We start from the raw sequence: 27693 nt of genomic DNA on the forward strand, positions 1-27693 counted from the left end.
AAAAGGAAAATATAAAAAAATGTGGAGGAAAATCTCACTGATCACTGGAAAAAGTTGCCTATATCTGGCTCCTTGCCTCCCTTGTAGGTCTCAGTCCCTCAGAGTGTCTTGATGGTGTCCACCACAACATTTCAGCGGACCACCCTTCTTCAACAACAGCATTCCTTGGAAGGTGCTGGGCCAATGGAATTTGCTGCCCTATCTTTAGGTCAGGAGTGAGTAAGATCCAGCCCACAAAGCCTCTGGATCTGGCCTGTGGGCCACCCCACCAGAACCCTCAGGCTCAGAGCAGCCAGCTGCCTCAGAGCAGCCCCATGCAGCTTTAAGCATCTAGCTGCTCCCTGTGGCTCTCTGTTCTGGGCACTGAGGAGGGGATGTGGCTTTGCATTCTGCCACCATCAACTGTATCAACTAGGCAAGATTTTTCTGGGAGGTGAAGGCAGTGTGCAAAGCATCCCTCTCCTCCAGGCACCTGTAGCAGAGAGCTACAGGAAGCAGCCAGCCATTTGGAGCAGCCATTTGGATCCTGCAGGGTTGCTGATCAGGATCCACCTAGGTAAGTGCCTCCTGACCAGGCCTTGCCTCTCCCCAGGTTCTCCATCTCCCCAACTCCCTGCCCCAGGCCATTCTTCCTTCTGCCCCAGGTCATCACCCAAACCCTCTGTACCACCTTCTCCCAGATCACAACCCCCTACTACAGCCCTCCCTAAGACGAAAATCGTCTCCTGCACCCATACCTCCTCCCGGACTCTGCACTCTAAGTCGCTGTCCCAGATCACAACTTCCTCCTTCACCTAACCTGCCTCTTAGATCTTCACCCACGAGCTCCCTTCTGCACCTAACCTTCGTCCCAGACCCTGCAACCTGTTCATATAAGTGTGGCCCTTGATCCCTTACCAAAATATTGGAATGCACCCCCCCCCCATCAAATATTATTGCCCACAGCTGTCTTAGGCTGATGTGGTTCCATGTACAAGAATAGGAAGAATGTATCTCTTTGGGTGATAGAGCTTCACAGGTCTGATACCTGGGGAAGACTTGATTGTATTTTAAATTGTCCATCTACTGCCATCCTTTTTATCGGTCATTGGCTTGCTAATGTGTATTCACATTGGTTCTGTGTGACAACTTCAAGCATCTCATTTCCTGCTGTACCTCCAGTGTAACATTCTTGCCCCCCTGTTCCTGGTGTCTGAGTGCTTAGAATCATGGTAGTTCCTTCTGCTGTTTCACTCAGAATGTTTTTGTTATTGGCTTCTGTTAGGTTTTTTCCCCTCCTATTTCCACACTGAGCAGCATGTATTCCTTTCTGCAACCATACTCAGGCCCCCTTTTGATCACGTATTAGTATTGTAGTGCATGTTTGTGGATTCTGCTTGGATTTCCCTACCCCCCAATCTTTCTGTGCCCTCTCTCTGCAGGGTCCCTTGCCATGCAAAAGGCACATCTCCTTTCAAAAACAACTTTTTCTCACATATCCTGTTTATGAACATAAGGGGATGATTGGGCCCATAAGCTTGCCACAAAATTTATCTGTCAGCTGTAGGCCTCTAGTAAAGTACAAACAAGGATTGCTGTTGTTCCTTAGAGGCAGTGTAACTGTAACACTAGTTCACCACATAAATTAGAGTTTGAAAGATTAACACCGTGTAATGTATAGATAGAGTGCTTAGTTAACGGATGATGAATAGGGCAAAGGGGAGCATGCTAATATTTGAAAGAGAGGAATTATTTACAATACTAGAAGAGAATATAACTAGGAGTGATGGGATGGTAAAATTAAGAGTAGGAAGCTTGGCTGAATATTAAGAAGTTCCTGAATGTGTGATGTATTGTCTGTGGAATAAATCTCCTGAGAGAGCTGGCAGAAGCCCCATTACTTGGCTCATTTAAAACTAGACTGTATAAAGCATTAGTGACGATCCACAAGGAAGAAATCCTGCAGTGTCTGAATGGTAGGTAGGATGGATGAACTGAGCTGCTGGGACTTTTCCATTTCAAGATTATGTTTTCTGATAGAGAGGTTGCCAAATACTGACATTCCTTGCTGCTGCCAACAGTAACATCAAATCTATTATTTGTAACATTTCTGAGAAACATCCCTACTTGCAATCAATCATGAGGATGCACAGCTGTTAATTAATTTAATTAATGGATTACTGAATAAAATATAATGTCTTGTGGGCTCTCTCATTCTCTGATATAATGTTGTATTAGATAGCTGAGAAGGCACTTCCAGTCTATGATAGTATTCTCATAGGCTTATGGCTACCTCAGAGTTGTGTACTGGGAGAACATGTCTCATTGGGATCAAAAGTGAAATTATTTTATGTTGTAAAGGTATTGCTGTTTTTGGCTATTATCTGTCATGAAAAATAACAGAGGGATAGTGGAAACATTTGTTAGGAAGCTTGAATGGTGCTGGGATGACCTAAACTTACTCAGTATTTACAACTTCAACAGTAAAACCCCTTGCCCCATTGAAGTCAAGAAAGCTCATTCAATTTACTCTACATGAGTGTCTGGCTCATAGTGCTGGAAAAGGAATGTGGGCTTTGCAGTGTTTGAAAAATATAGTGAAGAAATAAAGTGAATTAAGTTTTCAGTGAACACAGAAAATATACAGTGTATCCTTATTTTCCAAACTCAATTAATAGCTCATAGTTTGGATACTTCCAGATGTCCATGAGCATGTAAAATATGAATGCATCCTAGCTTTTAATTCCTCCTGGCATATCTTCCCTGAATTACTCTTCCTACCTGTAATATGGCATAAGAGTTCCATCAAATGTGTCATCTCTTCTATTGGGGCCCATTTTCAAAGTCAGGGACCTGACTAGACTATTCTGAAACCTACAAGGCATGTAGTATTTGAAACTGGGACCAATAGAGTCCAGCAGATGGGACACCAGACTTGCTGAGCCTCTTGTGATGTTAAGGTATATAGTTATCACCTTGACCAATACCAGCAGAAACTGGAAATCTGGGAGATGATCTAAGGATCTGATTCAAATTTTGTAGGCCTTAATCAAAACAAAAATTTGAGTCAGGTAAAACTCCTATGGTTGTCAATGGGAGTTTTGCTCAATTAAGGTTGTGGAATTTAATACTTTGTTTTTGACACACTACTAAATCTGAAAAAAACATTTGGCTTCAAAATAAATATAATATTTTTAACAGCAATTTAGACTTTTGATAAAGAACTGTAAATTTTCTTCAAAGTGCTGTATCAATCACTAATAACAAACTATTATAACACTTTGAGGGTATTCTAATGGAACACCAAATGCTGCACTCAGGAATTGAAAACTACAGCAAACAAGTCAAATGATTTTAAGGTAAAAAAAATATTCAGCTCCCATCAAATGTAATAATGTTTGGATCGGTGAAGGAGCAGCAGTTCACCATTGGGTGGTCTTGAACTGTGACCTGGTTAATATAAAATGTGTAATGAATACAACCTATTCAGCAGTTTATCTTCATTATTTTCTTCCACAAAATGTTAGGGGTTGAGTTCAGGTGTCAAGTACAAACTGAAATCTGGCTTATCAAACAGGATGTAGAATAGGCACAGAAGAGACTTCCTTTTTTAACAATTCAGTTTAATCACATAGGATATGTCTACACAGCAACACACATCAGGAAGTGGGGTTAAGGAGGGGCAAGTGAAGGGCCATGAGGGTGGAATAAGGCACAAGGCCCTAGTGGGGCATGCCAGGGATACTTCACTCCTCCTCCATCTGGAAACTCACCCACAGGGCCTCACAGATACCGACAGCCCCCCGCTGGGCCTCCTGGCTGGAAGCCGTGTGGGGCTGTGTGTACAGGCCAGCCAAGTGGTCAGCTTCTGCTATCCAGCCTGGCAGTAAAAGCCTACCCCTCCCTTTTGCACAAATTGTGCAGCACACAGCATGCTGCCACCACATGTGGAATATTCCTCTTAGAGAGGTCCAGGCGGGTGAGGACACATCTAAATTGGGACTTCAGCTGGCCGAAGGCACCCTCCATCACAATGCGGGCCCTGCTGAGTCTGGAATTAAAGGCCTGCCGGGAGGAGTTGAGGTGTCCCATGTAGGACATCATGAGCCAGGATTGTAGTGGGTAGGCCGCATCCCCCACCAGGCACACAGGCATGTCCAAGTCCCTGACCCTGATGTGGTGGTCAGGGAAGAAAGTCCCAGCATGCAGCCTCTGGCACACGGAGGAGTTGTGGTATACTTGCACGTTGTGTGCTTTTGCCAGACCAGCCCACATTAATATCCAGGAAATGGCCCCAGTGGTCAGACGCAGCCTGCAGGATGACCGAGAAGTATACCTTCCAGTTTATGTACAGGGAGGCCTGGTGGTCTGGGGCACAGATGGGGATGTGTATCCCGTTGATCGCTCCTTGCCCTTGCAGTTGGGGAAGCTCAGGGTGCCAAAGCCCTTGATGACCGCATCCGCATCGGTGAGATGGATGACTCTGTGGAGCAGCACTCTATTGATGGCCTTGACCACCTGCAGAGGGACACACAAAACCAAGAGTCACTGGGGTGCCAGGGTGGCTGACAGTGCTCCTTCCCCACCACTGCTCCACACCCCCTCCCCAGGAGCAACCCCCCTGCAATCCTGGTTACCACAGGCAGTCAGTATTGTGGCTGGGATAGAACAAACCCTCCTGAGGAGGGGACTTACACCACCTCCCCCCCTTTTCTCTGGGGCAGCCCATCCCCTCTTTGCCCCCTGTCCAGGTACAGTGGCTGGAGACTGCCATACCAACGGTGGATCTCCCCACGCCAAACTGGTTTCCTACAGATTGGTAGGTTACCGGCTTGGAGACTTCCAAAGGGCGATGGCCAACCGTTTGTGGAGGGGAATGGCAGGCTACATGTGCATGTCCTGTCACTGCAGAACAGGGGCAATCCACTCACAGAACTCGAGGAAGGTGTCCTTCATCCTGAAGTTCTGGGTTCAGTGTTGCTCTCCCCAGCACACATTAGGACAATGTGGTCCCACCAGTCGCTGTTGGTGTCCAGAGTCCAGATGTGGCGGGGCATACTGGCATCCAGGTGCTGCTGCTACTCCTCCTTATCCCCCAGGATGGTCCAGAAGAGGACCTGGGGATTGGGCTGCAGCACATGCTGCGAGGCAGCCTCCAGCAATTCCTGCCAGCCTTGCAGCAAACCATCCAAAATGAGCACCAGAGTGCCCATGGTCAGCTCTGGCTCCATAGTGCCGAGTGCTGTGGTGTCCCAAGTCAGGGCAACCAAAACAGACAGAGAAAAAAATGCATTGCTGTCCCTCAGGAAGATGGGCAAGCAAGCAGGGAAAGCTGAGGACCGGCTGATCAGGGAGGTCCCTTTAAGCACAAGCCTCAGGCAGCAGCCACACAAAGTAACTACTGACCTGATTCCCTGCTGGAACCGGTTCCAGTTGGCCTTAAATGTGATTCAGCGTCCAATCAGTGTGGATGTGCTATTTTGAAATAGAAAAATGCTATTTTGAAATGCATTTCATGTGTAGATGCATTATTTTAAAACACCTTATTTTGAATTAACTATTTCAAAATAAGATATTTTGAAATAACGCTGTAGTACCCATAGTGTCTGGGAGCTGGATCACCTGCCTCTTTTGTATTTCTTTACCCTGTTTGGTAAAAGAAACTTTTCCCACTAAAGTTCCCATTAAGAAGCAGAATCCCACCTCAAACTTACCAAGAATGTAGAACACTCATTAAATCACATTAATTTTAAAGCCTGAGGTATGACTTAAGGTAAGTTATAATTATGAATAACAGATGAGATAATTAGCATGTTTTAGTAGCCTATTTGACCTTAATTTTATGGTTCACACTTTGAATATTTAATTCATTTGTGATGCAAACTGTAGATCAGGTTCTGAGATCAGTTATGGTATAAATCCAGGGTAACCCCCCCTCCTGGTGTCCCCAGTCTCAAGGCGTCTGTGCAGCCTCCTTTGACTTGAAGGTTGCAGGAAACATCAAAATTGGGTGAAAGATAAAAGGCTATCCTAAGGCTTCTCTCAGCACTGTAAAACTCTCTTAAGTTAGAGCAGCACAGCCCCCAAGAATTTCAGCCATCTGGTGCCCCTGAAGATATTATGTCTGCAAAAACTAGGAGAAGACCAAACGTATGCTATCATGCTGAGGGGAATACACTTGTGGCACTTGTTACACCTGATTTCCATTAAGATGCTCTGTAAGCCCCATCTAATCAATAGAGAGATGAGACAAGTGTCACATTGCTGCCCCAAAGGTGCCTCTTGGTGAAGATATATTGAATAATATAATGCCAATTCTCCCTGGGATAATGTAGAACCAGAGTGTGCTAGTTGCACACAGCCTACAGTAAGTGCAAAGGGCCCCAGTTGCACCGGGGGAAGAATAAGCCATTCGTGACACCCCTTTACGAGATGTGACATGCTCCCCTGTGACGGGGCGAGGCAGCCCCGCACTGAACCTGCAGGGCCTAGCCAGGGTTACCTGGCTGCAGAGGCCCCTCCCCCACAGCCCTACCGAGTAAGCCCGGGCTGTAGCGGTGCTATAAAAGCCTGGGGAAGTACTCAGTCAGGGGAGACAGCTGGAGGAGAAGGACTGGTGAAGAGAGCTCCCACTCAGCTGTTGCCGAGGACTCCAGGAGAGGCCAGAAGGGATGCGGAGGCGAGTTGGTGCAACCCAGGGACTGCCTGCCGAGGGGATGCCGGCCCAGAGCTTGCAGCAAGCTGGGAAAGTACAGGGGAAGGAACCCTGGGGATCCAGGTAGGAAGTGGCCCAGGGCAGGAGTGGGAGCCGCTTCTCCTGCCCAAAGAACCTCGGCGCATTTTGGCCGGATTGCCCCGCCGAGGGAGTGACCCGTTACCCGGTCGCTCGCAGGGCCCAGGGCTGGGTCCCGGTGGAGTAGGGAGGGCCCGGGTCCCCCTACCTGGGGTGCGTCCCCGCTACAACCCTGAACTACATGGTGGACTCAGGCTGGAGGGCCTTGGCCTTGCTTAAAGGGCCAGCTATAAACTGAATTGTAACTGTGTTGTGGACTCAGGCCGGAGGGCCTTGGCCGTGCTTAAAGGGCCAGCTATAAACTGCATTGTCGACTTGGGCCAGGGAGCCTGGGACTTAAGAGGGCAGGCAGGAGGGGCCCGCCACATCCCCCTACATGCAGCTAGCCTACCCCCAGTCTCTGGCCATGACAGCCTACTCTTTGCTTGCTCTGTCTATCTGCTCCCAAATGGTGCAAAACCCTGCACTTGATCAAGCATCCAGAAATGCAAGTCAAATTGTATGTGAAGCATGGGGAAAAGATAGTGGGTCCTTGTTCCTTCCTTTGTCTCTATGCAGTCATGTGGAGTCAGGTATAATATAAACTTTAGAAAGAGGAGCAGTTTTAAATAATGGATTAATGGGCTTCTTTCATGGAGATGAGCACCTTAAATGAAGAGAACCTAGTTTGTACTTTTGCACACACGTGAACAGACTTTTAGTGACACCACTTTGACACCTCATGTATTCTGGTCAGTCACAGGCATTAGAGGCACTCTTTAAGGAGTGCAGAGGTGGCTCATTAATTAGGTCTCATTATATTAATATGTTTTCATATGAATAAACAGAACTACAGAGAGGTTAAGAAGCTTCACTCTTACTGGCAGAATTGAAAATAGTACACCCGACTTTCAGTCCCCTTCTCAAATAACTGGGCTCCTCTCTAACCCCTGTATTGATTCTGTTGTTCAGTGTAGCATAGCCAACAGAAGTGTTCTGGCAGGGAAACTTTGCCGTCACTTAGATTGTGATGGACAGAGCAAAGTGTGGGTTATGCACTCTTCTGGAATTTCTTCCTTGGATGTTTTCTTTTCCCCCTTAAAGAATTGATTGTTCCAAGGGATGTTCCTTTCCCAAAGTGGCCATCTCCCTTCCCAACACTGTCTGTCTGTCTCTCTCTTTCTCTCATATGTGTAGAATCCAGCTGTTGACTCTACTAATATGGTGGCTATAGTCATGGCTGTAGTCAAAACAAACCTGCCAAAACACTCCACAGATTAATTTCTTTGGCATATTAAATCACTGTGCTGGGTTAATGTGCTTACAGTGAGAAAGTTTATACTACTAAGACTTATTGCCCCTTTTTCTTTCTTCCTTCTTGGCAAAACTGCCCTCCAGCAAAGTTCACCCCTTTTGACTGGCTCAGATTTCATATAGCTGATACAGTCTCCATTCTGGGTAAAATCTGTAGAGCTGTTACACTGATCAAGGCTTTTGCACTGCTGCCTTTGGTACTGGGCATATTCAGGAGATCTATGTGGCATGCTGAATGAGCTATGTTTGAGTGCCTCAGTAGTAAGTTATCTAAAATATATAGGAACATTGAGCCTGAGAAAAGATATTAAATGTTTTCACCACCTTCTTTACTCTCAGACATAAATATTCTACTTTCAGACACTCACGTTAAGTCTCACTACATAGTTTTTTGTGTGAAAACTGTTATGGCTAACTTGATCTGCTATCACTATGCAAATGGTCACTGCATTTCTTCTTGCCATCGGTGTTTTATGCAGATTGAGTAACGTATTTTTGTATTCACAGATGTAACTATCTTATTAAGTGACACTCATCCATCTGGGGAAGAGCCAATGGAATGAAGATGAATATTTCTCATGACAAGGCATATGGCAGCATTTCAGTACAATGCATTTGCCAAGATACTTACAAAATTATCTCTTCATGGCTAAGAGAAAGGATAGTACAATGGTTAGCATCCTAGCCTGAGAACTGAGAGATCTAGGCTCAACTTCCTGCTCTGCCACAGATTTGCTGTGGGATCTCAGGCAAGTTCCTCAGTTCTTCATCTATAACTTGGCTACAATAGCAGTTCCTTCGCTTACAAGCACATTGTGAGGATAAACATTCAAAGATTAAGAGCTACTTGGGTAGTAGGTAATGGGGCTAGATAAGCACTTAACACAGAAAAGTGCTGGAGATCTGGAGAATAAATCTGGCTGCTCACAGGGCTGGTGGGACAATGCCATTGTAAGCTTACTCATGCAGATCTGCTGCTGTGCTTTAGCTGTTATGCAAAAATGACCTCCTCTGAGGGTGAGAGGGTAGGTGCCCCTATGCCATTTCAGTCCTTAGCCTCCATTTTGAGTTCACAAATCTGGAGTCCTCTTAGCACCATCTATATATTTTTCCATGTGGATACTTATCCACTAAGAATTGCTCTGAAATAGGGTTGCTGCCACTGAGGAACAAAAAAATGGAACATCTGGGATGATTTTGAACCTATCAAATTGAACAGCTGGAAGTATATGCTGTGTAACTTTACAGGTTTCTAGGGCCAGCTACCACATCCATTTACTCTGGATTTGAAGTAAGTAGCCTAAAGTGATGCACTTGAAAGCCCAGGGATTTCTTTGAACACACAAGGGGAAATCCTGGGCCTATTGAAATCAATGCATGATTTGCCATTGACTTTGGCGGGGGCCAGGAACTGACATTGTTTCCACAGTCCAAGCCAACACCTAATTACAAGAAATTAGGGGAATTGGATTAAAATAGTGAAAACAAAGTTATATATATATATATATATATATATTCATCATTCATGGATTTACTTCTTAATTTCTTTTCAGATGGTGTAAAAATATTCAAACATTTCTAAATAATCTGTGTTTCATGTCTTATAGGGGAGAAAACACTGTACAATGTAACTGAGATTAAACTGATGGGTTCTGAACAAACTGAACTAAAATACGTGGCATTTAATAGAGCAGTATCTGGGATATCAAATCTTTAAAGTTGACTTAGCAAAGTTCTGGATCATTTTCAAGGTTTTTTAAGTCAGTTAAACAACAGCATTCCATAAAGGATAGTAGGGTTCCCTTCTCAGAGGGGAAGACATGACTGTTTTTGCAGACATAGACTCTGAGAAGTCTGGTAGCACCTCCGTGTCTATCAGATTTATTAGGGCATAAGCTTTCATGTGTAAAACCCGCTTCGTCAGATGAATTGAAATGGAAATTACAGAGGTCAGGGTGTGTGTGTGTGTGTGTGTGTGTGTGTGTGTGTGTGTATACAAGAAAAGAAAGAAATTACTTATCAAGAGTAGGACCAATATTAAGGAGTCTAATCAAGTGAGGGAGATGTCTCATTCACAGCAGCTGATGAGGAGATGTGACTACCAAGAGAGGGAAAATTGCTTTTGTAGTATGTTAACCAGTTTAAGTCTTTATTCAGTCCTAATTTGATTGTATTGAATTTGCAAATGAATTGCAGTTCTGTTGTTTCTTTTTGTAAGCTGTGTTTGAAGTTACCTTTCTTGATGTTTGATTTGTATTCATTTATCCTTTGGGGGCAGAGACTGATTTGGCCAATATACTTGGCAGAGGGGTATTGCTGGCACATGATGTCAAATATCATGTTAGTAGATGTGCAGTTGGATGAATCCTTGTGATGTGGTTTATGTGGTTAGGTCCTGTGATGATGTCACTTGTGTATATATATGTGGCAGAGGTGGAAACAGGTTTTTTGCAGGCATAGGTTCTTGAGTAAGTGTTTCTGATTAAGTGGGTTTTACTCATGAAAAGTTATGCCCTATAATGTATCTGTTAGTCTCCAAGGTGCAACAGGATTCCTCATTTTTTCCATAAAAGATAGCTATTGCTACTGTAGTCCTGTGAGGTTTGCTCACTACCCAGAATAAAAGTTTAAAATCAAACAAAATAACCTTGTTAAAATAATTATACACATAAAGCAAGCAGCATAATAACAGCTCTGTGTACTCAGATTCATTTTATTATGTAAACATAGAGATATATTTCTATGCTTTTAATTGGCTTTCTTAATACCTATTATCTACATAATTATCACAACACTGATGTTAAATGGACTCCACTATACACGGAATTTGTCACTGAATTTCCTTTAGCAGAAATGAATAAAAACTAAACTAGCCTTTATTTCCAATGTGTAGTCAATTTACACCTACAGTATTCAAAGACCCTGGTTTACTTTCAAACAAAAATCAAATGCAACTGAAGCAATGAATAAACATTCTTGCAAAATACATATGCACATGTAAAGCAGAAGCTATTTATAGACATTTAGCATCTCAGTTGAACATATGGGGCCTAGTGACACACACAGAAAAACCAACCTCAGGGTGGACCAGTCAATTATAATAATTGGTTATTAATTTAAACTATACAAATGAGATGATTAAAAGGGACAGAATCTTGCCACCTCTGTAACAGCTTCTTTCCAAGACTAGTTAATTGGTATAGTTGAATCTCTATCTCTTCACCTCTCAGCACCAAATTGTCAAGTTCATTAACACCTTGAAAATAAATCTATCTCTGAAAACTGTACTGGGTCAGTTTCCCTTCAGCTATTAAGAGACTGTTAAAACATGCAGTGAAAATGGAATAGGTCCCTGTCAAGCAAGTTTGTATTAGATGCTATCTTCAGCAGAGTAGCCCCTGTGGTTTTAACATCTCACTGCCCATGACTTCACCATTGGCCTGATTTTCAAAGTTATCTAACCTGCTTTGGTGCTTTTGAAGAAAAATTCATCAATTGTAAAACTGGTACATAGTAAAAGCCACATTTGCTAGGAATTTAAAGAAAAAAATCCCAGAGATCATACGATGTTTTGTTTTGAATTTTTAAGATGTGATACAACATTTTACAGGTGGAAAAATGCCCTGATATTGTGATCCTGTTTCCCAAAGCAACTCCTGTTGACTTCAAGGGAACAACATATCCTGAAGTGCAGCAGAACTAGTCCCTTGCTAGAAAAAATTTTTTGTTAAGTGAAGAAAATGGAAATCCATAATTTTTGCATGTGAATAGAATTACACCACTTTGGCCTTGGAAAAAATATTTGCGGATCAAGATGCCAAGGTATTTCTTTAGATAAAATTTGCTAATATTTTCAATCACACAGCTTAGCATGTCATCAATAGTATGGGCAGATCTGCACTACAAGGGTGTGTCTAGACAACAGGGCTTACATTGCTGCTGAGTTCTGTCGACATAACGTCGACAGAACTCAGCAGTTTTGTCAACGGCTGTAAACCTCATTCTACGAGGAATAATGCCTTTTGTCGACAGAGTTCTGTAGACAGAAGGCATTATTGCATCTACACTATCTTTTGTGTTTACACTCTCATGTCAACAAAGCAGCTTGCTTTGTTGACAGAACTGGATGTAGTCTAGACGCTCTTTGTTGACAGAAGCTTTGTCGACAGTATCTGTCAACAAAACTTCTGTCGACAAAAGCCTGTAGTCTAGACGTACCATTAGCTATGTAATTTGAGTTCTGTTTGTAGTATAAGGCAGATCTAAGCAACATCAGTTTACTTATTGTGGGGTCCACACTGCCAGGGGTTGACAGAAAAAGCTCTCCTGTTGACTCCCCTTACTCATCTCTTTCTGCTGGAATACCAGAGTCAATAGAAGAGTGATCAGCTGTCAATTTAGTGGGTCTTTACTAGACTCAATAAATCAACTGCTAGTGGATTGATCACAACAGTGTCAATCCACCCTACAGTCACAAAAAAATGCAGTAGTTTTGGTCCCAGTATGAGTGAGACCCAGTGTGTGGAGCTTGAAAGATTGTCTCTTGCTAACAGAGATTGGTCCAATAAAAGATGTTTGTTCACCATTTTACCTCTACCATGTTCTAGTCTAGCAAGCCTTCCCTTACATCACAAACAATGTAACCCTTCCCCCCAACCCCCTCCCCCCCAAATCCTTTAGATTTTTATTTTCAAGAAAAGGAATGTAATGTAGAACTAACTCTTGATATTTTAAAAAGAGAATTTCTGCATTCCATGTTGTTCTTGAGGTATGCACTGTAACTAGGAAAATTAGGTTACATGAGATACAAAAGAAATGTCTGGAAAGTTTTCATGATTTTCTTCTCCATTCAAAAGTCTTTGAAGACCTAATGGTGCAAAGATTTAACATGTTTATAATTTATTTATAATCACACTGAAGTCCATTGGAATCCTCAAGTGTATAAAGTTACACATGTGCTTATGTCTCGTAGAACGGAGGCTTTATTGCTATAAAATCTTTGGGACTGACCTTAACAACATGTTACTAACTTCAATAAAAGCACAATTTATCCAGAAAAAGTTGCAAAATCCATTCAAGAAATTATTTATTATAGAGCCAGCTCTTGAATAATGCATTGATGACTTTGAGTGACCATCAATAAGTGATTAAATTGTTTTTTGTGTCATTTTGGGTAAGAGCCATTCATGATACAGAACCTTGTAATGCTATTTTATAATCCTAAATATTAAAAACCCTTTTATCTATCCTTATTTTCAATATAGTTATTGAAATTACTTAATGTATTAGCAACAAACAGTGAGTGACTTTTCTAATCTACTTTGTTTTACAAGCTAACATGCTATTTAGTTTTTTCAACCTTCCAACATTATCTAAATATTAAAGTTTCCCTTTTAAATTCATTGTATCCTATAGGCCACAAAAAGGAAGTACAGGTTGAACTTCCCTTGTCCAGCACCCTTGGGACCTGAGTGGTCCCAAACTACAGAGTTTGCTAGAAAAGGGGCAGTCAAAGTTCCCTTGCCTCACTGTAGGTTCTGCTCCCGGCTGAAGCTGTGATCCCTACTGTTGCCTTCGCCCCCCCCCCCCCATGTCATCCCTGACCACGGCTGTGTCCCGCGCCATGCCAGCGCTGGACAAGGGACTGGCTCTGCTGATTCCAGCCCTGGGTGGGGGCTGCACTCTCCACAGCCAGTCCTGGCCAGGACTGTGCCTCTGGTTGCCAGCTCTGCTGCCTCCATCCCTGTATAGGGTTGCGCTCCCCACTGCCAGCCCTAATTGGGGCTGTGCATCCTCCCAACCATGTAAGCACTGACCAAAGATGTGTTTCCCACCATGCCAGCCACAGGGATGAGGAGGGGGGGCAGTGCTCCCCACCTCACCAGCCTCAGTGGGGCTGCACTCCAACCCTGGCCAGGGCTACGGTCCTTGTTGTCACTGGAGATGCAATTCCTGCCACCAGCCCAGCCTGGGCTATGCCTCTGAACCTGGCCAACTGGGACTCCAGCAATACTTGTGGTGCTGCCAGACCACAGATGTTGCTGGACCAGAGACTCCCAGTTTTTAGAGGTTCTACCTGTAGTCACAGTGAATTAACTGCAATGCACAAATCTCTTACCAGAATCTTTTCAATTGTAAACTAGTTTTACAGATAAAATCTTGACCTTTGCAGATAATAGGTACAGTACCTAAAATAATCAAAACATGTTATTTTGCCATCCTTTGCAATTTGTAATGACTCTGGTGTGCACAGGGATAAAATAGATAATGATGACAGTAAGGTAAGGCTACATTGGTATTTTTGAAATATAAAGATAGATTTTTTTCCTTTTTAACCAAAAACTACTTGTTGGAAATTATGATAATTAGTTTATAAAGTAAATATTGTCTCTAATTGCAAAAGTTAAAATTGCTTTTTAAGCTTTTGCGGTAAGTTCAGGAATTTGAAAAATATTTGTTCTTGTTTTATCAGCAGTCTGTAACTGTTTCTTATTTCTGGTCTGAAAAGAATCTTTAAAAAAGTCCTGAAAACAATAGGACCTGGTCTACACTACACAGGAAAGTTGAAGTAAAACAGTCAACTCCAGCTAGGTAAATTACATAGCTGGAGTCAATGTGTCTTACATCATATTTCAGCACCATCCACATAGTGGGAGGCCAACAGGAGCAAATGCTCCCATCGGCTGCCCTTCCCCTTCATGAGGAGCAGGAGTACCAGTGCTGATGGGGTGGGGGCCCTTTGAGTTCAATATAACAGGTCTAAGAACTTCAGAAGATCAAACACAGCTGTGTTGATCTTCTATGGAGTGTAGCCGTGCCCTAAGATAGCTTTGGATTCATTTTCAGTATCACTTGAAAAATCTAATTACAGTCCACTGCGAGTTCTATTGTCATTGATCATGGACTAGAGTGTGACAGTATCACAAGCCCTGCAAATGAGCTGTCACGCTGGTGCACTGTCCAGGAGCAGTGCAGGTAAACACAGTTCCCTCCTTGTTTCTTATTCTTGCAGGAAAATAGTCTCTCTGTGGCTCATACAGGAAGCAGATTAGTTCCTCTTCCATGCCAGCATCACTCTGCTGGCTTGTGCATTCCAAAGCAAAGCCAAGACTCCAGGCACTCCCACCCCCTCCTGGCCCAGCTGTTCAGATGGGAGAGTAGCTGGTACATAGCACTCTTGCCCTGGCCCATCTGAACCCAAAATCTGGGTAGTACATACATGTGAGCTGGAGCTAACTCCCTTTAGTGTCCTCACATGTAGCCCAAGAGACAATCTGGCTGTCAATAATTATGTCTTGCATTTATACAGGACAATACTTTTCACTGCTTAAGATCCCAGTGAATTTTATAATAACCTGAGAATCAAATTGTGCTTTTGGTTACTCTAGATCAGCTCCTGTTGACTTCAGTGGGAATTGTGCATATTTACAGTGGCTGCTCATAAAACTGCTCCTATTTTGCTGTTGCTAACTAAATAACAGGGTACTCATAGTATTCTCTGTAATTAGTATAGGTAAATCTTAGAGAATAAGTAGTACTACAAAGTGTGGCTTCTGGACCAAAAAAGCATTCAGACTGGACACTCTTAATCCTTCTCTATCATGATATACTTCAACCATCACAGTGATGTCTAATTACCTTACAAAATTAAATAATCTAAGTCAGTCTACTCACAAGCAAGATTTTCTAATTTCTTTCCACGTGTTTGTTAAATTTCTTTTCTCATACTTCTGAATGCAGTGATATTCTGATTTAAATTCATAGACTTTAAGGTCAGAAGAGAGCATCATAATAATCTAACCTGAGCTCCTGTACATTACAGGCCAGAGAACCTCATGCACTTCAACTGTAATTAATTCAGCCAGAGCTTATAAATTGATCAAGTCATCAAATCTTGACTTTAAAAATTTCAAGTTATAGAGAATCCATCATTTACTGTAGTTCAAACCAGTGAGTCTGGTCCCACGATGCAAAAGAAGAAACAAATAAACAAGCAGGTCCCAGCCAGTGCTCCCTCTAAGCTGCGTGGCAGCACAACTTCACAATAGGGATGTGAAGGACTAGTTGACTATCTGATTGGCAAATGTTTGTCGACTAGTCCCCCCCCCCCCTTTGCTATCAGAAAGAAGCAGCAAGTGGGGAGGAAGAGGTAGAGGTACTTCAAAGCGGCAGCACAGCTTGGAGCCTGAGGCCAGACCCTGGGCTCCATGTGATGCTGCTGCTTTGAAAAGCTGCTTGCAGCCCAGGCCCAGCTGGGGGTGTCCTCAGGTTGCACGCAGCATTTCAAAACGGTGCTGCTACTGCTTTGAAATGCCTCATGCAGCCTGGGGACATTCTAGCACCAACACTGCCACTTTGAAATGCACTGACATTCTAGCACCAAACCACTGAGCTATCCCTCCCCCCTGTTTTTGTGCCAAGGCCGTTAAAGAAAATGCAACTGAATGTTGGACTCAAGAGCAGCCCCTAAGAAGCTAAACTAGTAACTTCCCTGCATCCTGATAGTTCCCCTTTCATCATGACCCAATGTAGACTCCCCTTTAAACAGTTCCTTACCCACCTTTTGATTCACATTAATCTCCCTCTAGACAAATTAAACTAATAATGTCCATATAGAACTCTATTAAATGCTTTTCTGAAAACTAGGTAGAATAGATCCATCTCATGTCATCCTGGCACTCCATGGCCACTGGAATACATCTGGACACATGCTAGACAGTGGATGGAGCACTTTTGCATACTTTTTATGTTCTGACAGTATCAGCAGCTAGGCACTACACACATGCTTTATATAGGCTTATAGAATGGCGTGTGATTTATAAAGACATTTTCACAGTGGGCTTGTAGAAGCTACATTGATTATGATAATCAAGTCCTATTTTTGAATAGTGCATTCCAGAGCATGCTGGTTAATATTCAGATATTCTACAGTGATATCCTGGTGAACTGCAGTAAATCAAGGACATCTACATTACATTAATCCCTGCATCAAATCCATCGCTGTCTTCAGGCAATGACTGATGATTGGGAGAATCCTTCAGAAAAGCAGTGACAGTGCAAAAGACCTATAATACATAAATATTTTTACTTGAAATAAAGCCAAAGGGAGACATAGTTATGCATAATCACTAGTTATCTAGGTGGTGGTTGTTTTTATCTCTTGAACAGACATTTTTTTAGGGGTGGATTTTGATTATATTTGTAAACCCTGAGGAGTTAAAGTGTTTTGGATCTATTTATTAAAAAAGGAAGGAGCATCAGGTCCCAGTCATGGCAATTAATAGTACTTATTACTTACATAAGCACTTTCACATTGTCAGTGTAAATATTATCATCCCAGTAGAGGGAGGTGATTCATAAGATGAAACAACTTGTAGAAGGTCACACTTAGGCCAGGAATAAAGCCAGGAATAAAACCTTGTTTGCAGACCTATCTATTAGCTCTCAGCCTATTTTTAGGCCATATTTTTGAGGCTATATTTTATGTTGGTCCAGGTACACCAACATCCAAGCTCAAAATAATCTCAAGATTGTGAAGTCCCTTGGTGACAGATGCTTTGGAAAATGGTCTATTCAAATATTATTTTATCTATACTATAAATGTTATATATATCTTTATGGGCATTTTGTTGCTTGTATTCCTGGTTCAGTGGGTGAGCTAAAAAATGTTTTGTACAGAAAGGAAAGGCAGTGGTGCGAATTAATGTAAATCCCCACTATTGAAAAAAACATACAGGAAACAAGTCCTTCTGGTGCTTTATCCCCCCCCCCCCCCTTGGGAAAATACCATATCCTGAGTTGACTGTTTCAAGTTGTCTCAAAGTGCATAGGACTTGAGATGGTATATGGGGGGGAAGATACCATTCACCTTCAATATAGACATGACCAAGACTATGACTAAGAGGGTATGTCTAGACTGCATCCCTCTGTTGGCAGAGGGATGCAGATTAGGAAGGTCGACACTGCAAATGAGGCAGGGATTTAAATATCCTGTGCCTAATTAGCAAGGAAGTTTACAGGATCTGTCAAAAAAGGCTTTCTTTCTCGACAGACCCTCCCCCCCCCAGACGGCCACTTTTTGCCGACAAAGTGCTGAGTCAGCAAAATGTGATGGCCATTTTAATGCAAATTAGGTGCGGGATATTTAAATCCCTGCCTCATTTGCAATGTCGACCTGCCTAATCTGCATCCCTCTGCCAACAGAGGGATGCAGTCTAGACATGCTCAGAGAGACTGGCCCTGCAGAAAGGATCGGAAGCTCTTTAAAACCTACTCGGGTCCCTGTGTGGAAGATGGGTAGCTATTTGCTACACTAGAATGTGTACGAACTGCTTATTGTTTTCCTGTGATGTTTTTTTTCTGGATGGCTAGTACTTTGCTATATGAAAGATGGCTGGTTATTTGTGAAACCTCTCGTTGTCCCTGAGACAACAGGATTGTATGTGCTACATTAGTCAGACCTTGTGAGGTTAATAAATGCAAAGTAATGTATACTTGAAAACATATCCCCAACTATATATACAAAATGATGGGGACTGAATTAACTATTACCACTCGATCGAGATCTCAGAGTCATTGTGGATAGTCTGCTGAAAACATCCACTCAATGTGCAGCAGCAGTAAAAAAAACCAGACAATTTTAGGAATCATTGAAAAAGGGATGGAGAATTTAGAAAATATCTTATTGCTTCCGTAAAAATCCATGGTACACCCACATCTTGAATATTACATATAGATGTGGTTGCTTCATCTAAAAAAAAAAGATATCATAGCATTGGAAAAAGTTCAACAAAGGGCAACAAATATGATTAGGGTTTGGAAAGGCTGCCATATGAAGAGAGATTAAAAAGACTTGGACTTTTTTGCTTAGAAAAGAGGATACTAAGGGGGGATATAATAGAGGTATATAATATCATGACTGGTATGGAGAAAGTGAATAAGGAAAAGTTTCCTATTCATAACATAAAACCTAAGGGTCACCAAATGAAATTGATAGCAGTTTAAAACAAACAAAAGGAAGTACTTATTAATGCAATGCACAGTCAACCCGTGGAACTCCTTGCCAGAGGATGTTGTAAAGTTCAAGATGATTACAAAGTTCAAAAAAGCTAGATAAATTTATGGAGGATAGGTCCATCAATGGCTATTAGCCAGAACTGGTAGGAATGGTGTCCGACCTCAATGGGTCAGAAGCTGGGGATGGGTGACAGGGGTGGAATCACTTTATGATTGCCTGTTCTGTTCACTTTCCTGGGAGCGCCTAGCATTGGCCACTGTCGGAAAGCAGGATGCTGAGCTAGATGGACCTTTAGTCTGATCCAGTATGGCCCTTATGTTCTTATGTTGATTTGCAGGGATCTGCAGCCTAATTCCCCAGTCTGGAGGGTGAAGGTTGAAGGATACCCCACCAAGAAAGGTTCTGGTTAGATGCCTGAGATTTAAAGGGGGTTCCCTCACAGACTCCAGGAGGGGATCAGAGGTACGGTTGTCTCAGGAACTATGACATCCTTTTAATGTGTTCAGAGGATATATTTATAGTTGCTGCATTTTTAAGGCCTAAAGTAACCTGGCAGGGAGAGCTAGGCTCAGCTAGCTTATTTTGTGTTGTGAGTAAGCTCTTTTGATATGATTATCAGAAGAACTCAGAACTTTTCATGTTGTGTTATTCCATCCGTAAGTGTCACGTTCATAGCAACTGGGTTCTGAGCATTTCTGGAAATCGGTTCTTAGGCAGGGGCCTAAATAGGAGCTAAGCCATTTTTTTTTAAAATCTAGCCCTAAGACTGTGCAAACCGATTCAGAACAAATAAGAAGACTTTCATGCAACCTCAATTAACTTCCCAGGTTTGTATAAGGTGCTCCTCTCCTTCCCTCTTCCACTCCATATATGTCATGGCTCGCTCCTCCCCTAGCTGTATGATGCATTTTACCTTCAAATTTTGTAGCAGGTCTAGGAATCCTTCCTTCCTAACTCATTTGTATGCATTCAGAATGCAAAGAATATTTCATGTGCTATATGGATCTCACCTAGATCCTTGAACCTGAAGAACTGCGTATTTCACTTAGGGCACATCTATACAACCGTGTTATTTCGGAATAACTCACATTATTCCAAAATAACCTAGTCTGCGTTTACACTAAAAGCAGTCCTTTTGACATAATGTCAAAATAATGTTGAGCTGGAGGACTTCTTACTCCAACTCCTGTAACCCTCATTTCACGAGGAGTAAAGGAAGGTGGAGGAAGAATGCTCTTTCTTGGACTTTCTGCTATGACGAAAGACTCCAAAAGACAAAGTAAGCTATTTCAACTTTAGCTACATAATTGATGTAGCTAAAGTTGCATAACTTATTTCAGCGTTAGCTCTGCTGTGTAGCTGTGCCCTTGCTCTTCCCTCTAAATCCAATTGGAGTATTTCTAGTTCCCTTTCAGGGCCTGTGCACTGTCCAGCACCTTGGTTTTTATTTCAGATTTTGTTTCCGAGAGTATGTCTACACAGCATCATTATTTGGAATAATTGACATTTCAAAATAACAAAATGCGCATTTATTTCTAAATAATGTCAAACTGGAGGACTTCTTACTCTGACTGCTGTAACCCGCATTTCATGAAGAGTAGGGGAAGTCAAAGACAGAGTATTCTTCCTTCGACTTCCTGCTGTGTAGACAGCACCAAACGCTGAATTAGACTATTTCAATTTCAGCTACACAATTGACATAGCTGAAATTGAGTATCTTAATTCAACTTTTGCCCTGCTGTGTAGATGTTCCCTGACAGACCATCTACCTTAGAAGCTCAGGTTGCTGAGGGGAACTACTATTCTTCCTTATTTGAACAGTCTTTTTCGTCTTAGCACGTTTTCACCTTTTCAATGACAATCACCTGCTTCTCTAAGAGGTTCCTCAACTTCTTTGTATTTAATAAGAAAAAAGTGTGTTGTACGATTTAGTTCCTTGTTATCACTAGGGGCTTATTGTCCCTCAAGACATTACCATTCCTAATAGCCCACATTCAATGTATGAAATTTTAAGAACGATCTTTTTTTTTCATGGCAGAGTGTAATTGTTATGCTTCATACTATTCCTGTCACTGCTGCTACCAGACACAGTCTGTATTCTCTGTAAGCAGTATGCTTAGGTGTCCACACAGGAAAGGTTCAAATGCTGCCCAGCTGATTAGAGGTGTGCTCAAAGCTAGGTTTTGTTTCTACTGGTGATGCACATTGGCACATACCTTGGTGTGCATAAAAATTATTCTGCACATGGACAGAAAAAATCTGCACATAGATGGAAAAGATTAGAGGGAACATTGGACGGAGTCTTCTGAAAAAATCAAGAGCTGACAAGTCAGTAGCAACAGGAAAAAAGAAAGAAATCAGATAATATCTCCCCCCTTTGCCACTCCCTCAAGTAAAAAAAACCAAAACATTCCATTACACCTCAGAGTATGAGTGTCCAATGCAGCTGCAATGCAGATATAGTATTGACACAGACAATGGTGAAATTTGCTGAGCTGTGTTGCACTTTTTTGCTTCAACAGTTTTATCCAAGAATATTCATACGGTGACTTCCATTTGAAAACACCACTTTGACAATCCCTGCCAAGAAGAGAGACACAATTAAAGCTGTCAAGATTGCTCACTAGGAGGCTGAAAAGGAAAGGAGGGGGTGGATCTGTCAAAAGATTCCAAGATGGATTGTAGTAAGGTGACATGCATCTTGAAAAATGCATCAGTAACACAGTCTCGTTTTCCCAAAATATATTTTCCCTGTTGCAGAACAAAGTGGCTTATTTGTTTATTTAGGAACTTTTTATTAAAGAGCATGAACTTACCATAGGATATACTACTTATGCCAGATCACCTTAATAATCAAAGAACTTGGCTAAAGTTTTTATGTGTACGGCACATAGAATCCCACACGCAAAAATATAGAGAGGATAATTTGGTATATTTAATATACCATTCCACATTTGTATATGGCCATATATTTTTGCCAAACAAAAAGTTAGAATACCTTGAATATTAGGCACCTTTGAGCATTGGTAGAACCCTGTGCAGATAAAAAATGCAGATCCAATCCACGGCTACTAGGCTCATTTTATCATCTAATCCGCGTTCTGCATTTTACTTGCATCTGAACAGCGGACAGTCTGGAGGAAAGTGGGGAGGGAGCACAGATGAGCGAGGAGGGGGCAGGGTCATGCAGGGCAGAGGACAGCAGCACAAAATCAGGGTCTGGGAGATAGAGGCAGTAGGGACTTGGAGCTGAGGATCTGCAGGTCCGTGCTTTCCAGGCAGGACTTGAAGGGGTCTGGGCATGGCCAGCCCTTTGCCTCTCTTTCAGGAGGTATGTCTACTCTACAGTGTTATTTCAAAATATCTTATTTCAAAATAGTTATTTTGAAATAGCTTATTTCAAAATAATGTATCGACACACAAAATTCATTTTGAAATAGCACTTTGCTATTTCGAAATAGTGTGTCCACACTGAGTTGACTCTGAATTGCTTTTAAGGCTGGCCGGAACCAGTACCAGCAGGACACCAGGTCAGGAATTACTGTATGTAGCTGCTGCCTGAGGCTATCTGAGACCTGTGCTTAAAGGGACTCCCCCAGACAGCCAGTTCTCAGGTTTCCCTGCCTGCTTGTCTACCTCGATGAGGGACAGCAAAGCATTTTGCTCTGTGTGCTCTGGTTGCCCTCACTCAGGACACCACAGCACTCTGCAACATGGAGCCAGAGCTGCCCTGGTCACTCTGGTGCTTCTCTTGGATGCGTTGCTGCGAGCCTGACTGCACTTTCTGCAGACTGCCATCAGGGAGGTCCATTGGGGGCTGTTGGTATCCAGGACGCCCTGCGGGAGAGCTTCTACCCTGAGGAGCCTAAGAGCCTCCCTGGTCTGCCCCATTGGGGGCTTGTGCCTCTCTCACATCCTTCCACTTATTCCTCCCTAACCCCGCTTCCTGTTGTCAAATAAAATACGTGTGTTTTCATGAACACAAAATCTCTTTATTTAACAAAACTGGGGGGGGGGAGGGAATGAAACTCTGGTGAGACTGGGGAAAGGAGGCAGGAGAGGGGAGAAGAGAGGGTGGGAGGGGGAGGGAGAAACCTGGGAGGAGGGAGCTGGAAGGGGGAAGCAAGGGGAAGAAGGGGGAGGGGAAACTCAGAGCTCAGGGTTGGGGGTCTCGCTGGACCAACTGGATTGTCATGCAAACCTGCTCCTGGGTTCACATGTGGCCTTTGGAGGCCAGGCTGGCAGCTTTCCTGCCATAGATGGCCATGTTCCTCCATCTAGTGCGGAGATCATGGACATTGGGGGCATCCTCCCTAATCCTAAGTAAGGCCCACCCTGTTGTCCACCCTGGACCAGGAAGGTGCCCGCTTTCTCCGGCCCTGGCAGGCTCCTGGGAGCTGGCAGACTGCTCCTGGGGCACAGTGGAGGGCTGGCTGCCAGTGGCTTGCTGACTCATGTTTTGGGGCCACTGGGTCAGGGGAAGTGACTTCTGGCTCTGGGCTGGCAGGCTTGGAGCTGGCACAAGCACTGTGGCCAGAGTCTACCCCTTTAAGGGCTCCGAGGGGAGAGGGAGGGAGAGAAGTGTTCTTGGTTGAGGCTGGAGTGGCCACCAGGGCACCCTGGGAAGGATGGAGGCCCCCTATTACAAAAAAAGTGTCTACACAGCACTTATTTCGAAATAGCTATTTCGAATTTGATGTTATTCCTCGTAGAATGAGATTTACCAAATTCAAATTAAGTGCTCCACTATTTTGAATTTATTTTGAAATAGTGGTTTGGCTGTGTAGATGCTAGGAAAGTTATTTCAAAATAAGGGCTGTTATTTTGAAATAACTTTGCTGTGTAGACATACCCAGGGAGATTTAGGACAGAGCTTGTTGCATCCTTTCCCTGCTGGCAGTACATGAGCCTGCCCTGATGTCCTCCTCTTCCATCTGACTGCCTGGCAGAGTGGGGGTCAAGTGCCATGCATGGGTATCCACTCTACTATCCATGGATACCCATGGAGATGCAGAGCTCTGTGCATTGGACAAGATCTATAGCACATGTGAAGACCGGTACATTATTTGCAAATCAGAAGCATATAGACACTGGACTTGTTCTAGCATTATATTTTATTCCTATCTTTTTTTATTGTTCTTCTCCTTCCTGGGTTTCTTCTTTGCTCAGTAGGTGTACACATCTCTTCATAATCATCAGATGTGTTCATTAACCACTGAGCTACAGGTTGACAGTTTGCCACATAATTATTATTGTAGTTCTTCTTGGGAGGTGGAGGTTTTTTTGTTTTTGTTTTTGGGGGTTTTGTTTTTGTTTCTGTTTTGTTTTGCCTTCAGCCAAATACCAGCTCTTCTCCAGCTCAGGAATCAGCAATGTGTGTGTGTGGTTTTTGTTTTTTTTTCATATCAACATATCATTTAAAGAAAGAGATAATAACAGAGCTGATGGCACCTTGCTGACAACAGTGACAAGGCGAGGTGATATTTTCCACAAATGCCTCACATCTTTTAAAATAAAATTATATTTTGTCTTCATTCCTTTTAAAGCAATAGCAATCTATAATGGGGATGTCAGACACCATAACCCAATTGCTTCAGGCTGTAGTTTGCTTCCTTGCATCTGTATATCTGAAATTATTTCTTTAGGGCAAAATCCACTGTTAGGTAGAAAATGATAAAACAAAAGGGGTGATTTTTTAAAAATTTCTCTTTTAAAATTGGGTCTGGCTTCTGCCCTTAGATGCAATTCCCACTGACAACTTTAGTTACACATCTACTTTATTCTGAAATCAGTGTGAACTGTGCATGCAACCAAAGGCAAAATTCAATATTAATGTTGGAAGAGGGGAATTAGGTGCCTTTGGGAAGTGGTCATGGGATGCAGAGCATTAATCTCGCAGTAGGTCTTGTTCCAGTCACTGGCATTTTTCCTCAGCAACTTGAATGAAGAACTCTCATAGATACATTGAGTTTAAGGTAGAAGGGACCTAGTCTGACTTTCTATATATCACAGTCCATTAAATTTCAACCAGTTACCCCTGCATTGAGTCCAAGAACTTGCTTGACTAAAGAGATCAAGAGATGGAGAAACCTCCATTTCCGTGGATAGTTTGCTCCAGTGGTTCATCACTCTCAAAGATAGATATTTATAATTTGAGCCAATGTGGCTTCAGCTTTCAATCATTGGATTTTGTTATACCTTTCCCCAAAAGATCAAAAAGTCATTTAGTACCTATTATTTTCTTTGTGTGAAGATACTAAGGCCCTATAATCAAGTCCATTCTCAATCTTCTTTTTGCTAGACTAAAGAAATTGAGTTCTTCAAGACTCTCACAATAAAACATTTCCTCCAGCCAACGAATTACATTTTGCTTTTTTGCTTCACCCTCTCCAGTTTTTTAACATCCTTTTAAAATTCTGGAAACCTGAACTGTATATTGTATCCCAGCATAAGTATCACAGATGACATATGAAGAGGTAAAATCACCTCCTACTTTTACTCATGGATCCCTTTTTTATACATCCAATGTGATTTGCATTTCCCTTTTTCGCCACAACTTTTCATGTTGAGTTGCTTTTCCATTATAACCCACCCTTCCTTTTAAGATGTCACAGTTCTGAAAATGTACAATTGTCCATGGTGTATATAACACCTGCATTCCTTGTTCCTACATGTGTTGCTTTGCATTTGACTATAGCAAGTGCATTTTATTTGAATGTTCCTAGGTTACTAACCTATCCAGATCTCTCTATATGATTGCACTGGAAAATTCCCCATGATAATGTGATCATTCCCCTGCTGACACTCAATTTTACCATCGCCATCTAGCAATGGACCGACACGACTGCCAGGATTTCTTTTGTTCCTAATTTGCTTTGAAGCATAGCTAACTATCTTTAGCCTTGTCGCCATGGATTATTGCCTGATATCTCAAGCTTCAGTTTTGTACATTTCATAACTTCTAATTTACGTAGATTACTATCTATTATTCTTTTTCTTCTTTTTTTTTCAGAAATGTTTATGGGATTGGGAGGGTTTTTTTGAAATCTCAAAATAACATTTTCTGCAAAACTTTGTGAAGACCAAAAGCTTCTAAATTCATTTGAAGTTCAGCTTGTGAAATTCACTTTGAGCTTGAAAAACTCTGATTTGTCAATTTTCTGCATTCAAAATTACTCTTGCAAGTACTTATTGAGGCCATCTTGCAGTTTTGGCTTATCATAAAGACGAGAGAGGGATGGTATAAAACACTTCACAGAAAGCCACATACGCAATTGTGTCATATGCACACAAGCATATGCTAAATCAGGCAGGAAAGATATTCTGGTTCTGCCTCCTGAACTGGGAAAGTGCTCCCTACCAGGTTCTGCCTCTTGTTGCCAGTCAAGGGCAACATGTGACTTTGAACTTTAGGATGTGGGCAGCCACAGCAAGAGATGCAAGTCTGAGATCAGTGCCACAGTGATTGTTGGCATTGCTTTATTATGGAGAGGCATCAGTCTAGACTGATTTTCAGTCCCATTTTCAGTTATGATTTAGGACTAGATTCACAAAAGTATTTTGAAATCAAACAGCTAGGCCCCACTGGCACACTTAAAACTATTAGGGTATGTCTACACTAGCCCCCTAGTTTGAACTAGGGTGGCTAATGTAGGCATTCAAACTTGCAAATGAAACCTGGGATTTAAATATCCCGGGCTTCATTTGCATGTTCCCGAGCGGGTGCTATTTTTAAATCCCCTAGTTTGAACTGACTGCCGATTTAAATCCTTAGTTCAGATTAACTGTTACTCCTCCTGCAATGAGGTATAACAGTTAATCCAAACTAAGGATTTAGTTCAGATTCACTTCTGACTGCCGCGTGTAGCCATGGGCAGTCAGTTCGAACTAAGGGGATTTAAAAATGGTGCCTGCTCGAGAACATGCAAATGAAGCCTGGGATATTTAAATCCCGGGCTTCATTTGCAAGTTCAAATGCCTACATTAGCCACCTTAGTTTGAACTAGGGGCTAGTGTAGACATACCCTTACTTATTTATCCCCATAGGCAATTAAATCTCAGAGGCACCTAAGTTTCCACCAGTTACCATCAGGTGAAATTCTACATCATGAAAACCCTAATATGAACTTAGCAAAATTACATGGGAAAGTATGATGTAAGCTAGGCATATCAAAGCTAACTTATATACAAATACATAGTCTGTACCAACCTCCAAACAGCAGGCAAATGTGCAAAGTAAATCAACCTCTAAGCAGCAGACCTTCACATGAACCTAATGATGGGGAATTTCAAAGGTTTTGAAATTTGAAAACTGAACCAACCCAATTGAGGACCAGTTCCTCTGTAGACTACATATCCCTGTTTGTTACAGAATTCTCCCTTGAAACTTAGTAGTCTGTATGGAAATACCCTTGGGATGTTCACCATGTTCTGCCAATGACCCAACAAAAAGTGTGGAGAAGGAATTTGAAAAAATATATTTTAAGAGAGTCTGCAGTCTCCTAATAGAATGATTTAACATTTATGTCAAATCACTCATGTAGAGAAAGTGGTAATTGAAGAACAGGAAACCCTTCCTCCCTACTTTCAGTAGAAGTTAACTTGTTCTCCT

The 27693-nt window shown here is 42.3% G+C and overlaps 1 pseudogene; it reads right to left on the reverse strand.

Annotated features, from left to right (window-relative positions):
• LOC149524041 (von Willebrand factor D and EGF domain-containing protein-like) overlaps nt 1-27693 on the reverse strand; it is a 217769-nt pseudogene that overhangs the window by 161000 nt on the left and 29076 nt on the right.

This window comes from Pelodiscus sinensis, chromosome 7 (assembly GCF_052426305.1).
Source record: "Pelodiscus sinensis isolate ZL-2025 chromosome 7, ASM5242630v1, whole genome shotgun sequence".
Lineage (NCBI taxonomy): Eukaryota > Metazoa > Chordata > Testudines > Trionychidae > Pelodiscus > Pelodiscus sinensis.